Source organism: Grammomys surdaster, unplaced genomic scaffold, assembly GCF_004785775.1.
Source record: "Grammomys surdaster isolate TR1022 unplaced genomic scaffold, NIH_TR_1.0 147, whole genome shotgun sequence".
Taxonomy (NCBI): Eukaryota; Metazoa; Chordata; class Mammalia; order Rodentia; family Muridae; genus Grammomys; species Grammomys surdaster.
Genome location: NW_021604605.1, coordinates 2,714,920 through 2,730,257, shown reverse-complemented (window position 1 = coordinate 2,730,257; position 15,338 = coordinate 2,714,920). Strand labels below are relative to the sequence as shown.

The 15,338-nt window shown below is 40.2% G+C and overlaps 1 long non-coding RNA gene across 3 annotated transcripts in view; it reads right to left on the bottom strand.

Moving 5' to 3' along the window:
- Positions 1–10,579, bottom strand: part of LOC114619153 — a 16,372-nt gene extending 5,793 nt beyond the window's left edge. For all 3 annotated transcript variants that reach the window (XR_003711074.1, XR_003711076.1, XR_003711075.1), the window contains exons 1-3: positions 10,132–10,579; positions 6,369–6,474; positions 2,410–2,482 (exon numbers count right to left, since the gene is read on the bottom strand). This is a non-coding gene — a long non-coding RNA (uncharacterized LOC114619153). The remainder of the gene's footprint in view (positions 1–2,409; positions 2,483–6,368; positions 6,475–10,131) is intronic.
- Positions 10,580–15,338: the final 4,759 nt, after the last annotated feature.

The window sequence follows — 15,338 nt, the reverse complement described above, 5'->3', positions numbered from 1 at the left end:
AGGAAAGGAAAGGAAAGGAAAGGAAAGGAAAGGAAAGGAAAGGAAAGGAAAGGAAAGGAAAGGAAAGGAAAGGAAAGGAAGATGCGGGAACTCGAGCTCAGGAGTACCTCTCTAGGTAACGTCCTTTTTTGGTTCATCTTCCAATTTCCCAAGTAATTCACCATATTCTGAAATAGACCTAGGCCATAGACTTTATAGGCTGAATTGTTGGCAGCCTTTTGGCCAAGACCTTAAGAGGATGCTCAGAGAGTTTTCATCACTATATGTATGTAGTACATGGCAGGATTCCTATGCCAGTCAGATTACTCAAGTGCTTTCTTAGGCTTTTATGATAAAAATACTAGAAGAAAGAACAGAAGCTGACCCTGTGCTAAAGACTCTACAAAGCCAAGAGATTGAACTTTGTTTTTGTTTTCTTGAGACAAGGTTTCTCAGTGTAACCAGCCCTGGATGTCCTGGACTCAATTTGTAAACCAGGCTGGCCTTTAACTCACAGAAACCTTCCTGTCTCTGCCTCCCAAGTGCTGGGACTAAAGGCATGAGCTACCATGATCAGATTCAACTTTAGGCTCAAAAGACTGAACTTTAAGGTTATACAGGTATTGCAAGCCAAGGCCAAACTATCTCGTGCTATTTTCAATCCCTCTCAAAGCTATCCACTGCCGTCCGGTGTCTGACTATCAACACCTTAAAATGTATTCTTAGCAGATCACTAGCTTTCACCAACCAAAGGGATCTATTTTGAAACCTACATCACAATTCTTCCCTTGGCTATAACTCACATACCTGAGACTTCTCCCAATTTGATTTATGACTTTCTTTGTTTTATAATAAAATATCATGTAAGTACTTCAACTACAGAACATAGTATTTTTGTCTTTCTGGGTCATGGTCACATTTTGGCTCCAGAATAAACTATCATCATGTCTTATTCCCTTTTGAAATGAGACCTGTGCTTCTGCATGGACACTTTCATTTATCACTTGTGAACATAGCACTTTGCCATGTCATTAAATAGACTTCACCTGCTTTCTATGATATGATGTCATTCGGTGTTTGGGGACAATCATCTGTGTTGTAGAGAAAAGTATAAAAACCATTTTCTCATAGGCTCTAAGCATAGTACAAGTCAAAGACTCCAAAAACAACCATGCAGTAAACCAACTCCTCCCTCACAGCCTGTTAGGATCACTGATAAACTTTTAGATTATCTCCTTCAGTCTCTTTCGACAGAGTCCAAAATTTATTTTCATATATAATAGTAAATTTGTATTAAAATTAGATGTTTTTTACATTATGGTTCACACAGAAATGAACCAGATGTGGTGATTCAGCTCAGTAATTCTACTGCTCTGGAGGCTGAGGCATGAGGAATAGCACGAGCCTGAGGCCAGCCGAGGAAACAAGTGTCACCAGGCAAAGCTAAGCTAATGTGTGTAAAATAAAAAAATTAAAAAGGAGAAAAACTAAAAAACAACAAATAGACTTCACTCCTTATTCCTAAGCAGTCTGACAAAATTACATATTAATTTTTCAAGTTCTCATTTTTAGTAAGTAAATCACTATAAATGATGCTTTTTTGTTTGATATACTTATCTATACTGCTACAAGTTATGTACATATATATAAGCACATAGTTCGGCCACCTTAATGGTCATTTGACTCATACTGAGTACAGCTTTCTATACCAACAGTACACTCAGAATACTTCCATATTAATATATTTTCTCTAAATGGAAAACTTTTTATATTTATTCTTGTAAGTAGATCCTCTTCTAGATATATATATATATATGTATGTATGTATGTATGTAAAGTATGTGAAAGCACTGTTGCTGGCAAGTTGCTTTCATTTTGAGAATTATAAAGCCAAAAAAAAGTAGGCACTTGAATCAAAATTAGAAGGTCAAGATACATTCTCTTTTTTTTTTTTTTTTTGGTTTTTCGAGACAGGGTTTCTCTGTGTAGCCCTGGCTGTCCTGGAGCTCACTCGGTAGACCAGGCTGGCCTCGAACTCAGAAATCCACCTGCCTCTGCCTCCCAAGTGCTGGGATTAAAGGCATGCACCACCACCGCCCAGCAAGATACATGCTCTTATTTTCCCTATCCACATACAGGTTTTCCTCATCATCATTAGTCTGAGGTCCCAGAAGCATGCTAACTGTTCTCTGCAATATGTACTTTTCCCCCCTTTAGACAAGGTCTCACTGCGTAGCCCATGGTTGCCTTGAATTCAAGAGATCCATCTGCCTGCCTCTGACTCTTAAGTGCTGGAATTAAAGTCAGAGCAACCACACCTAGCCCTGGAATATGCAATATATTTAATGTTTCCTCTTTAACTTTTGTGGTTTTAGAAGTAACATTTCTTAAAATTACACACTAGTCATGGATAGAAAATATAGAACTTACCAGCACCACAAATACAAGCAGACAAGGGTTTTATAAAGTGGTTGTCTTCTGTTTTCCCATTTTCTATCACCAACTGGAAATACAAACATATTAAATCACAAATGGCCAACAGATCACAAACAACAAGCAAACAAACAAAACTAAAGAAATACTCTTAAATACTGTATAGCTATCTCATCTTTGATCAATTGCATTCTGCTGTTGTACTTATTGGACAACATATATGTGAGCACATGTTTGTATACAGGCTGCCAGGATTAGTTGGTATTGACTGACCTGCATAATATATAAAGAATATATATGCCGGGCAGTGGTGGCGCACGCCTTTAATCCCAGCACTTGGGAGGCAGAGGCAGGCAGATTTCTGAGTTCGAGGCTAGCCTGGTCTACAGAGTGAGTTCCAGGCCAACCAAGGTTATATACAGAGAAACCCTGTCTCAAAAAAACCAAAAAAAAAAAAAAGAATATATATATCCTTGCCTCTTCAGTTGCTTCTATCATCTGTATTCTCAGGTCTCATATCATAACCCTTGTCATATGTCATTACATGGAGAAATTAATAGTATTCCACGTGCATAAAAATTAAGAGTGAGGTCTTTAAGAGGGAAGCCTTTGAGAGCTACAGGGAATATGGGGATATGGAAGAGGGAGAGACAATATGTAAGAAGGTACAAGGTAACAGAAAAGATGTTTGTTATCAAAATATAGTAAACCTCTATATGAAAATATCATCACTAGCAGGTGTGATGGCTCATGCCTAATTCCAGCACTTGATTGGCAGAAGGACAGCCATCAATTTGAGGACAATCTGGGCTACATCATGAGGTCCAAACTATTCTGAATTTGGGAGTCTCAAACTCTGGTCCCCTCCCCACAAAAGAAAAGAAATGTAATTGTGAAACTTGCTTTTTTGCACAGTTAATACATGCCAATAAAAAGTGATGTCTTTAAATTTTGCATAGAAATGTGATTATTTTTAGAGAAAAAGACATGGTTATTTTCCAGTTATGTTTTTAAATGGTACTGGGTTTTTTCTTGGTTTTTTTTCCCTTTTTAAAAAAAATTTCAAATATTATGTGTTTTCTATTTTCATTTTAATTCTAAACACAACATTTTAATTCTAAACACAAGAATAAATTAAAACCTCAAGGCTGAGGCTGAATAGGTAGCCCAGTGGTTAAGACCACTTGTTCTTTCAGGGGACCTGAGTTCTGTTACCAACACAGTGACTCATATCTCCAGTTCCAGAGGATCTGATGCCCTCCTCTGGCCTCTGTGGGCACCATTCATGTGTGGAGTACACAGACACGCATGCCAACCAAATGCCCATTCACAGAAAACTAGTAATTGAGAATAATAATACTAATAACAGATTTTTAACAACTTGAAGGCAAATAAACAACAGACAATTACACAGTTAGTCCTTTGGACGTAGTCACTGTTTTGCTCACCATGTTTCTGTGAACAACATATTTAAACATGTGTATAATAAATAAGTAGAGAAATTCTTATATTTCTACGGGAGCTTTCCCGGCTTGGACCCTCTGCTGCAGAACGGGCAGCGAGTCGACAGGGGGGTAAAACTTGGTTTCACAAGCGTAAAGGTTGTTTAGTATTGAAAATATTTACTCTCTTTGATTCTTAGTTATAATGGGGCCAGAAGCTGATGGCTTCAGATTAATTTAATCACCTTGATACCTGGGGTGGGGGGTGGTGAGGGAGGTTAGGTAAAGGATTTATTGCTAATCCTCTTTTTTTCTGGTCAGGCATCCAGAATTCCTTCACTGACCTGGCTGGTTAAATTTTGGTGAACCAGAGAGGAAGGAAAGGACAAGAATTAAAATCCGTTACACAGGAATCTTTGCACAGACACATATGCATTCATACACCCACAGTCTGGACAGGCCCAAGCATCTCTCTCAACTAACTCCACAAGAACTCATGCATGCTTACACACACACACGCATACCTACATACGTACATATAAACAGACATAGACATTTGCACGGATGGACGGATGGATGAGGCAGAGCTCCCCAAGCCACCACACCACAGCATACCACACCATCTTTATTTATTTTCTCTGGCTCTTTTATAGACAAAAGTTCTCAGAAAATTACCTATTAGATAAAATGTTACACAAAATGGGAGTTACAGATGGCTGTTGATATTAAGTTCAAAGCAGTGTTTCATTCTCTATGCTCATTGTAAGTTCAAAGCAACAGTTTCTCATGGTTTTGTCTTATCATTCTACACGTCTGTGGCTTTTCATCCTTGGACCTGAATGTTCTTCCTTAAAAACAAATTTGTCTCAAAACTATATCTCATTTTAGCATAATCATGAAAGGTCATTGTATTTATTATTATGCAGCCTTTACTTACTATTCTGAGGAGTGGGCACATTCTATTCTTGATTTTTAACTTCTTCCTAGCAAACAACTAGAACTGTGTCTTGTTTTTTTGTTTTGTTTTGCTTTGTTTTTGTTTTGTTTTGTTTTGTTTTTTGAGGCAGGGTTTCTCTGTGTAGTCCTAGCTGTCCTGGAACTCACTCTGTAGACCAGGCTGGCCTCGAACTCAGAAATCCGCCTCCCTCTGCCTAGAACTGTCTCTTAAAACTTTCTTCCTAATATTATTTGAATCAAATCAGGAACTCTGTAAAATGACTAATTCATCTATATAGCATTAATTCATGAAAGTTCATCTTTATGTTGATCTGCAAGACAGGATCCTGCTCAACAGGATAAGCTAATGTCTAGGGATTATATAATACTAATTTAATAATAATAGGAAAGGCATATCAGCTGCAAAAAGCAATCCTGAGATGAAGTCTCTTTGGGACCTTGCCCCATAAAGCTCACCCATCTTAGTCCATGCAAAAATGTTGGCCACCTCCAGGAAGGCCACCTGCTGACCTTAGCCTTTCCTAAATGGCTCCTGACCTATTTTCTAACCAAAACAGCTTCACCTGAAAGAACCAACAATCTTTTTTTTTCATTCCTATAACAAAGGCATCTCTATCTTTCCCCTAAAGAGGACGTGGAAATGGCTTTCAATGTTCTAAAGGTTTAAGAAGACTATTTTGCATACAGAGCCTGGGAAAATGGCCCCCTTTCCCTAACCCATTGGTACTCTTACAAAAGGAATTCACTCTTCTTCATTGTACCCACCTCTGCACTTTCCCGTAGAGCATGACTGTGTGAGTAATTTCAGGAGGCAGTCTTTGGACAAAGGAATGTCTATGAGAAAGGTTAACTGTCGTAACCATTGACATTGGAAGTGGCGAATCAATGGACACCATTGCTTTTGTGGTTAGAGCTTTTTAGAGTTCTGTAAAGCTCCACACAAACTGAGTTGTAGCAATGACGTTGTTTTCATGTTCTTGCTCACTTAAAGCATAGGGGGCATTATGGAAGTACTTACTGAACTGTACTTTAACTTCAGCACAGGTGAATTTAAGACTCTCTGCTAAGGAACAGATAGGGGTCCATTATGCCTTTACTGAACTGTTTCTTTCCTTTGGCCCTTTCATTTTGAGATTTGAACTGACACGAATTTAATGCTTGAAAAATATCTGAGTTAGCCATAGCTGCAATCTGTCATTTTTGAATTCCTGGGACACAGGAAGGTACTACTTTAGGTTTCCACTCACCTTCTGGCTAGATGTAGTTTCTTAATGTATGTGACTACAAAATTATTGCACCTTAAGATTTCTAGGGCTTTGAGCTACCTTATCTGTGGCCCACATTTCTAACTTCAGAAACAATGCACTATCTTCACACATGTAACCCCCTTAGTCTAGCACAAGGGGAGACTATAGCTTTAATGCAGACAGCTTAACCTAGCTGGTACAGCATTTCTCACCACCTGCTTGTCGGCTGAAGGCCTGGGTCACTTTCACACACTACTCAAGACCATGGAAACATGCTGTTTCAAATGTCTCCACTTATTCCATGGCTTACCTTAATCAAGAGCATTCTCAATGACAGCCAGGCCTATCATCAATTTCCCTGGTAACTTCTTTGTCCTCGAAGACAGGGATGAAGGCTTAGGAGAGGAGAAACAAACCTGGGTAAAGGAATTCAAGTGGTGAGCAAGCACTACGGCAATATAGCAGAGTAGCTAGCACTCCTTCCTCTCTTGGGAGTGCTCAGCTACCAACACTACCACTAGTACAGAGAGGGAAATGGTCATGTACAGTGACTCCTATGAAATATTCAGTATTTCTTACTACGCTGAGACCAAGAGTCCTCGTGTTCCTGGTGTGCTTAAAATTCTCATAAGATGATATCCTGGCAGGCCTACAGGGAATCTACATTTAAAAAATGCTAAGAAGCAGACAGTTGAATTACACCTGCTAACATGAATCAACAGTTAGATCCCAAGTATCATGAGTTTCATTTTTATTACTAAAATGACATCCACTTTAAATAGGCAAAGTCTCATCTCTTATGAAAACTGAGGTAAGAGCATGTCTTTTTAGAGCAGTGGTTCTCAACCTGTATGTTGTGACCCCTTTGGGGGGGGGGGTCAAACAACCCTTTCACGGGGGTCACCTAAGACCACCAGAAGGCAGATATTTACATTAAATTCATAACGATAGTAAGATTACAGTTATAGAGTAGCAATGAAAATAATTTTTTGGTTGGGGGCCGGCACAGCATGAGGAACTATATTAAAGGGTCACAGCCTTAGGAAGGTTGAGAATCACACTGTTCTGGAACAGGCCTTCCACTAGACCCTAGGGAAAACCTGCACAGCCACTGTAGCTGTTATCTCTTGGGCCTGGAAAAGGCTACCTCTTTGCTTTAGGCTCTCCTTGATCTTGACAATGGAGCATCAATTCTGAGTGTCTTTTGAGACCAGTAAGAAAATGCAGGATTCCCTGGGAATCTGAGCCTCAGACCTAAGTCACCAGTTACTGTGCCTACATTTGCATTTCCTTGGGAGCTAAATTCCAGAGTCTTTGCAAATGACTAAGGTAGGAATCTTGTCTGAATGGAGGGCAGGTTTGTTTGGCTCCTACCCCTTGGTCAAGTAGCAGAGCCAGAAAACAAAAACCCAGAGCCTCCCAGCAAAACTCCTTGAGTGCTTTGTTTCTGTCTGATTTCACTGACTATGAGCTACATGACTTGTAACCATTAGCCTATCTGGCAGCTGTCCTCAGTCAGTTCCCCTTTAGTTTCTTCTCTAGGATCCCATCTTTGTCTCAAGCTCCTTTGAAGTTGAAGGTAGCAGTCAGTTCAGGGCTTAGGCCCACTTAACCAAAAGAGCCAACCTTAACTGTTAGACATACTCTCACCACAGGGTGCTAGAAAACACCTTCCTCTGAGTGATAGTATTATTCTGGAAAATCCGATTAACACGCTCCTTCTACTTTCCACTCTTTGGCTGGGGAAAAAAATACTTGTGAGAGGAAGATTGAGAAAAGAAAGCTGCCACCCAGTTTGTTCTGGTAGGAGACAGCCTACAGGCCTGTAGCACCCAGTTTCATTAGCTATGGATGGTCTTCAAGAATTCTATTTGTATTCTACCAAGGCTTTAACAAACCTGCCCTTCAGTCAGCCAAGATTCTTTACTCTTACCTCAGTCATTTGCTTCGGTGAGCATCCCTCCTAAGCAAACAAAGACTCTGGAATTTAGCTCCCAGGAAATGCAAATTTAGGCACCATATCAGGTGACTTAGGTCACAGGATCAGATTCCCAGGGAATCCTCCATTTTCTCACCAAGGTATTTGGCCTTCTGTGTTCAGCAGGAGGCAACATGGCTGGAACTCTAAAAGGAGGGTCCAGGAAACTCCACATCCCAACACTGTCTCTCCTGGAGTGACTTTATAAATGCCAGTCAAAAGGGACTTGAATTTGTCTCATAGGTTCATTTGACTGACGTTGGAGCACAACCACACTTCCTTCACACAAGAGTCACTGATGAGTGCTCCTTATGTTTTTATTATACCCATTAAGGTTTAGGAGTAAGTCTTACAGTGGTCTCTCCTAAAATACAGTGCTTGCAAAGGATTTAGAAAGTTGCCCTATCTTGATCAGGAACAAAAGCAATGTCATAAGCTCTTGGATCAAGCACTGATAATTCTTTGCAAATTTATTCCCATTTTGAGTACACACATATAGTTTCGTATTTATGGCCAGTAAGCTGCAACAAATTTATAATAAAATTTATAATAAAACACACACACACATCCTATTTTAAATTTCAAACCTGTACCTCTGATTTCTGGGTAGATTAAAAGGACTGGATTTTAGATAAATAAGAGATTTCCAAAGAGTTTCTACATCGACCCTGTTCATTAAAGAACATTAGTTTCTCCCTTAATATTTAAAAATCAATATAGCAATATAAAATAGCTATAATATTATTCAAGGAATTTATTATTAAGGCCTTCCTTACCTAAATTGCCACGTGATAAGGAAACAGGAATGCACGTTAAAGCTTAAGAAACTTAGGATCCTAGAGGCAAGGGAATCTCTGAGTTTGAGGCCACCCAGATCTACAGAGCTAGTTCCAGGACAGCTAGAAGCCAGGGATACAGAGTTGAGGGGGCGGGGAGAAGAGGAGAGAAAAAATACTTAGGAACTCTAACTTTGCAGAATTTGCTACAAATTTCCATCTCAAAAAATGTCTTTAAAAACTGTAAGACAGGGCTGGAGGGATGGCTCAGCGGTTAAGAGAATTGATTGCTCTTCCAGAGTTCCTAAGTTCAATTCCCAGCAAATGGTGGCCCACCATCTGTAATGGAATCCCGGCCCTCTTCTGGTGTGTCTGAAGACAGCCACAGTGTACTTATATAAAACAAATTAGTCCTTAAAAAATAACCTGTAAGACATATAGAATTTAATAACTGAAGTTTACCATTAGCATTTCTCTTGAATATTGTCAACACAATACATTTCAAACAGGTAACTTGGGATACTTGATTGTGCTTATCACTTCAGGAAAAATAAATGTGTTGCATACACCGAATACACCCGACTTTTCACGTGTTAAGCATATTTCAATAAAGGCAGGGACATAGCATTCACACCTTTTGTACTTCAGTGGCGTGTTTGTATAAAAATATAAATACAAAATAGATATGAATACACATTAGCTGAGATGTTTAAGTTGAATAGCAGAGTCAAGCCCACTTTAACGCTGACCAGGATTGAAAGTATAAACCTTTAAACAATGTCAGCAAGGAAAGAACTGTACATAAGCGCGCACTCAAACTTGCTGCTTCTTAAATATAACCGGATACACGCAGGGTACGGCCCTGCAGATAGTGCTCTTCTGCACTAACACCGTTTGCTCCCCTGCAATCACTGCAGATTGCTAAGTGCTTGGCATCATTATTGTATTTGTATTCAGAAGCCCTTTCTACTCCAAGAAACTGTAAAAAGTTTACAGTTTACTGGCAAAGTATTCCAATTCTGAGAAATTACAAAGTAAACACAAACTGTACTTTAATCAGAGAAGCAAAAAACAAAACGCAAAAACAAAAACGGCCTTGCCACACACTCTTGTAACTTCACTTTGCATGTGTAACATACAGTTTTTTTTTAAAAAGGGGCAAATTCCCTTGTACTCTAGGCATTAAATCTTTCGTTTTCCTCATTTGTAGCTTTAATATTTTTAAAATATAGTAAATCTTTAGACTAATACTGCTTTAAAAATTCTTCCCGTTTTTTAATTTTCTAGAAACAAGCATGTCTTTCCGGTTTACCACCTACCGTACAAGAGCCGTGGCTGAAGACTTTTTGCCTGCTTCATCTTCAGTCCTCCCGTCTGTTTTTGGTCTCCTTCGGTTTGGCGCGGTAGGCTTCCTAGAAGGCCCGACTTCTCTTGGCTCAACCGTTCTCGGTTTTCGTTTTTTTCCCATTCCTCTCCAAGTCTCTAAAACAACTGAGAAGACTTTTTACAAGAACATGAAGTTCTGTTCCCAGGCCTGACAATGCTAGGTAAAAGGACCCTAGAGCTCGGAGATCCCGCGTGTGGGTCTACACTAGGCCCGGAGGGGGAAGGGAAGACGGTCGCTCTGAAGCCAGGGTGTGTCTGCAGGTGGCCTCTCTTGTCCCGCCCACTGTCCCCAAGAACCTCGCCCACTTCCCAGGAGCGCCTCTGCCTGGCCTTCCCCCATAGGCCAGTTCGCCTCACGTGGGCCCTGGGAGGCCTTGGGAACAGAAGCCCGGATCACTCGCGCCACCGGGACTCCAGCGACAGGAATTTCCTCGAGATGCCCTCACGGTGGCGCTTAGAACTGTGTCAGAGCCAATCTCTTCTGCAGGCTTCTCTCCTACTACCTAGTAGTTTTGTTTGTTTGCTTGCGTGTTCGGTGGGGGAGCTGGGAGGGGAGCAAGTGACCAAGACACAGACACCAGAAACTAAGGCTGTTTTGGCCTTGCCCAGTTGGAGAAAAACTTGCTTGCACCATGATTCCCCTTTTCGTTTTCATTTAAAATCAAACAGAGGCCTATCTAGTTCAAGAAATCAGATTCAACCTGGCCTGTCTTCACAATTCTAACCCCCCACCCGCTTCGCTCAACATTTACTCATGGAGCTAAATTGTCTTAGTGTATCCTGGGAAACCTCCAGGGGCTCAGGAGTCTAAGAGGAAAGAAAGTGTTTCCAGCTAAGGGGCCGGGGAACAACTGCTCCAGATATTATTACCAGAGCCTTTTGACTGACTCCCTTCCCACCTTCCCTAAGGATTCTGCACATATTTTGGCCTGAGTATCAAACCTGTATGTTGGGGAAAAAACTGCTATTTGTTCACAACTCCAAGCTATGTGTCTACTAGGTTATAAAAACATATAAGAAGAAAGGGATTTGATAATTATTTTATTCATTAAAATTAGAAGACAAAGGCCACTTGCAGTGTCATTTAGGATGATTCACATACTCGAATATGGACAAATTCCAGATGTGAAAATTTTAGTTTTGTGGTTTCATTACGAGAGGCACTTCTTTCTCATGGCTTTGTCAGTGACTTCACTGTGTATGCGCACATCACTACTGTGTATGTACACATCACTAGGAAGATAGTCTCACAGTATTTTCTTATATGTAATAATAAGACATGGCATTTGCTAAGAATTCAGAAAATAATTACGTGTGTTGCTGTTCAAATGTAAAGCACTGTCAGAAACAGCTCATGGTGGAAACCATAGATAAACATTTATATGATGTTTCAACATACACATACCAATTGAGTCTCAGTGGATTGGGTGCTGACTACATCAATGCAAACACAGACATTTATATCAAGCTCCCTATGTGTTTATGTTTTAAAGGGTTATATTTTATTGGATATTTTATTTACATTTCAGATGTTATCCCCTTACCCCATCCATCCTCGACCCCCAACCCAGGAATCCCCTATCCCATCCCCCCTCCTCCTCCTTCTATGAGGATATACCCGAACTTACCCCCACTCTCCCACCTCCCCACCCTCAAATTCCCCCACATGCAGCATCCAGCATTCATGGGACCAAGGATTTCCTCTCCCACCTATACCCAACAGGGCCATCCTCCCTTACATATACATCTGGAGCCATGGATCCCTCCCTAAGTGCTCCTAGGCTGGTGGTTTAGAGCCTGGGAGCTCTGGTTGGTTGATATTGTTGCTCTCCTCATGGGGCCTCAAACAGTTTCAGTTCCTTCAGTCTTCACTCTAACTCCTCCATTGGAAACCCCATGATCAGTTCAATGGCTAGCTGTGAGCATCTGCCTCTGTATATGTCAGAGTCTGGCAGACCTCTAAGGAGACAGCTATATCAGGCTCCTGTCAGCATGTACTTCCTGACATCCACATCAGCATCTACCTTTGGTGACTGCACATGGGATGGATACTCAAGTGGAATGGTCTCCAGACGGCCCCTCCTTCAGTTTCTGTCCCACACTTTGTCTCCATATTTGCTCCCTTGAATATTTTGTTGCTCCTTCTAATAAGGACCGAATCACCCCCACTTGGTCTTCCTTCTTCATGAGTTTTATGTGGCCTGTGAGTTGAATCTTGGGTATTTCAAGCTTCTGGGCTAATATCCACTTATCTTTGACTACATACCATGTGTGTATTTTTGTGACTGGGTTACCTCATTCACGATGATATTTTCTACTGCCATCCATTTACCTAAGAATTTCTTGAATTCATTGTTTTTAATGGCTGAGCAGTACTCCATTGTGTAAATGTACCACATTTTCAGTATCCATTCCTCTGTTGAAAAACGTCTCGGTTCTTTGCAGCTCCTGGCTATTACAAATAAAGCTGCTATGGACATAGTTGAGCATATGTCCTTGTTATATGTTAGAGCATCTTCTGGGTATATGCCCAGGAGTGGTATAGCTGGGTCCTGAGGTAATGCTATGTCCAATTTTTTGAGGAACCGCCAGACTGGTTTCCAAAGTGGTTGCACCATCTTGCAATCCCACTAACAATGGAGGAGTGTTCCTCTTCCTCCACATCCTCACCAGCATCTACTATCACCTGAGTTTTTGACCTTAGCCATTCTGACTGGTTTGAGATGGAATCTCAGGGTTGTTTTGATTTGCATTTCCCTGACGACTAAGGATGCTGAACATTTCTTTAGGTGCTTCTCAGCCATTCAAGTTTCTCAGTTGAGAATTCTGTGTTTAGCTCTATACTCCATTTTAAAAAAGGGTAATTTGGTTGTCTGGAGTCTAATTTTTTGAGTTCTTTGTATATATTGGATATTAGCCCTCTATCAGATGAAGGATTGGTAAAGATCTTTTCCCAATTTGTTGATTATCGTTTTGTCCTATTGACAGTATCCTTTGCCTTACAGAAACTTTGCAATTTTATGAAGTCCCATTTGTCAATTCTTGATCTTAGAGCATAAGCCATTGGTGTTCTGTTCAGGAACTTTTCCCCTGTGCCCAAGTATTCGAGGCTTTTCCCCACCTTCTCTTCTATTAGTTTCAGTGTATCTGGTTTTATGTGGAGGTCCTTTATCCACATAGACTTGAGCTTTGTACAAGGAGATAAGAATGGATCAATTTTCATTCTTCTACATGTTGTCTTCCAGTTGAACCAGCACCATTTGTTGAAAATGCTGTCCTTTTTCCACTGGACAGTTTTAGCTCCTTTGTCAAAGATCAAGTGACCATAGGCGTGTGGGTTCATTTCTGGGTCTTCAATTCTATTCCATTGATCTTCCTGCCTGTCTCTGTACCAATACCATGTAGTTTTTATCACTATTGCTCTGTAGTACAGCTTGAGGTCAGGGATGGTGATTCCTCCAGAAGTTCTTTTATTGTTGAGAATAGTTTTCGCTATCCTGGGTTTTTTGTTATTCCAAATGAATTTCAGAATTTCCTTTTCTAACTCTGTGAAGAATTGAGTTGGGATTTTAATGGGGATTGCATTGAATCTGTAAATTGCTTTTGGCAAGATGGCCATTTTTGCTGTATTAATCCTGCCAATCCATGAGCATGGGAGATCTTTCCATCTTCTGAGATCTTCTTCAATTTCTTTCTTCAAAGACTTGAAGTTCTTGTCATACAGGTCTTTCACTTGCTTGTTTAGATTCATACCAAGGTATTTTATATTATTTGTGACTATTGTGAAGGGTGTCATTCCCCTAATTTTTTTTTCAGTCTGTTTATCTTTCACGTAGAGGAAGGCTCCTGATTTGTTTGAGTTGATTTTATAACCAGCCACTTTGCTGAAGTTGTTTATCAGGTTTTGGAGTTCTCTGGTGGAAGTTTTGGGGTCACTTAAGTATACTATCTGCAAATAGTGATATTTTGACTTCTTCCTTTCCTATTTGTATCCCTTTGACTTCTTTTTGTTTTCTAATTGCTCTGTCTACGACTTCCAGTACTATGTTGGATAGGTAGGGGGAGAGTGGGCAGCCTTGTCTAGTGCCTGTTCTTAGTGGGATTTCTTCAAGTTTCTCTCCATTTGGTTTGATGGTGGCTACTGGTTTGCTGTATATTTCTTTTTACTATGTTTAGGTATGGGCCTTGAATTCCTGATCTTTCCAAGACTTTTACCATGAATGGGTGTTGAATTTTGTCAAATGGTTTCTCAGCATCTAGTGAGAAGATCATGTGATTATTTTCTTTGAGTTTGTTTATATAGTGGATTACATTGATGGATTTCCGAATATTGAACCATCCCTGAATTCCTGGGATAAAACCTACTTGATCATGATGGATGATTGTTTTGATGTGTTCTTGGATCCGGTTTGCTAGAATTTTATTGAGTATTTTTGCATCGATATTCATAAGGGAGACTGGTCTGAAGTTCTCTTTCTTTGTTGGATCTTTGTGAGTTTTAAGTATGAGTGTGATTGTAGCTTCATAGAACGAATTGGATAGTGTTTCTTCCGTTTCTATCTCATGGAATAGTTTAAAGAGAATTGGTATTAGGTCTTCCTTGAAGGTCTGATAGAATTCTGTACTAAAATAATCTGTTCCTGGGCATTTTTTGGTAGGGAGACTTTTTTATTTTTTTATTTTTTATTTTTTTCTCAAATCATAATTAATTCACACGGATTATAAACACAGAAAGGCAGGATGTGGGGAAGGGAATGACACTGGAGTGTGGGTGTTCAGGGGGAATACAGATATCTTCAGAACCGGGTATTGGCTGGGTGAAGGTTCAGGGGACAAGTCACTATGACTCTGCCTATGACTCGCTTGTCCTTATCTAAGTTGGTATTGTCTGCCAAGGCTACCTATTTACAAGGTCTTTGACTACTCACGCATGTAAATTTCCACAAAAGCTGCCTGTTTACATTAGCTTATAGCCATCTGTTTCAATGTTTTTCCACTGAGACCCAAGACTTGGTGTTAGTATACATGTATGACAGGCCTATTGCTGATTTTAGGCATATGGCTGATTTTAGGCCTACAGTGTGTAAGCAGGGCTGCCTCTGACATCTCCTCCCTTCTCTAAGTATAGAAGGGCTGTGGC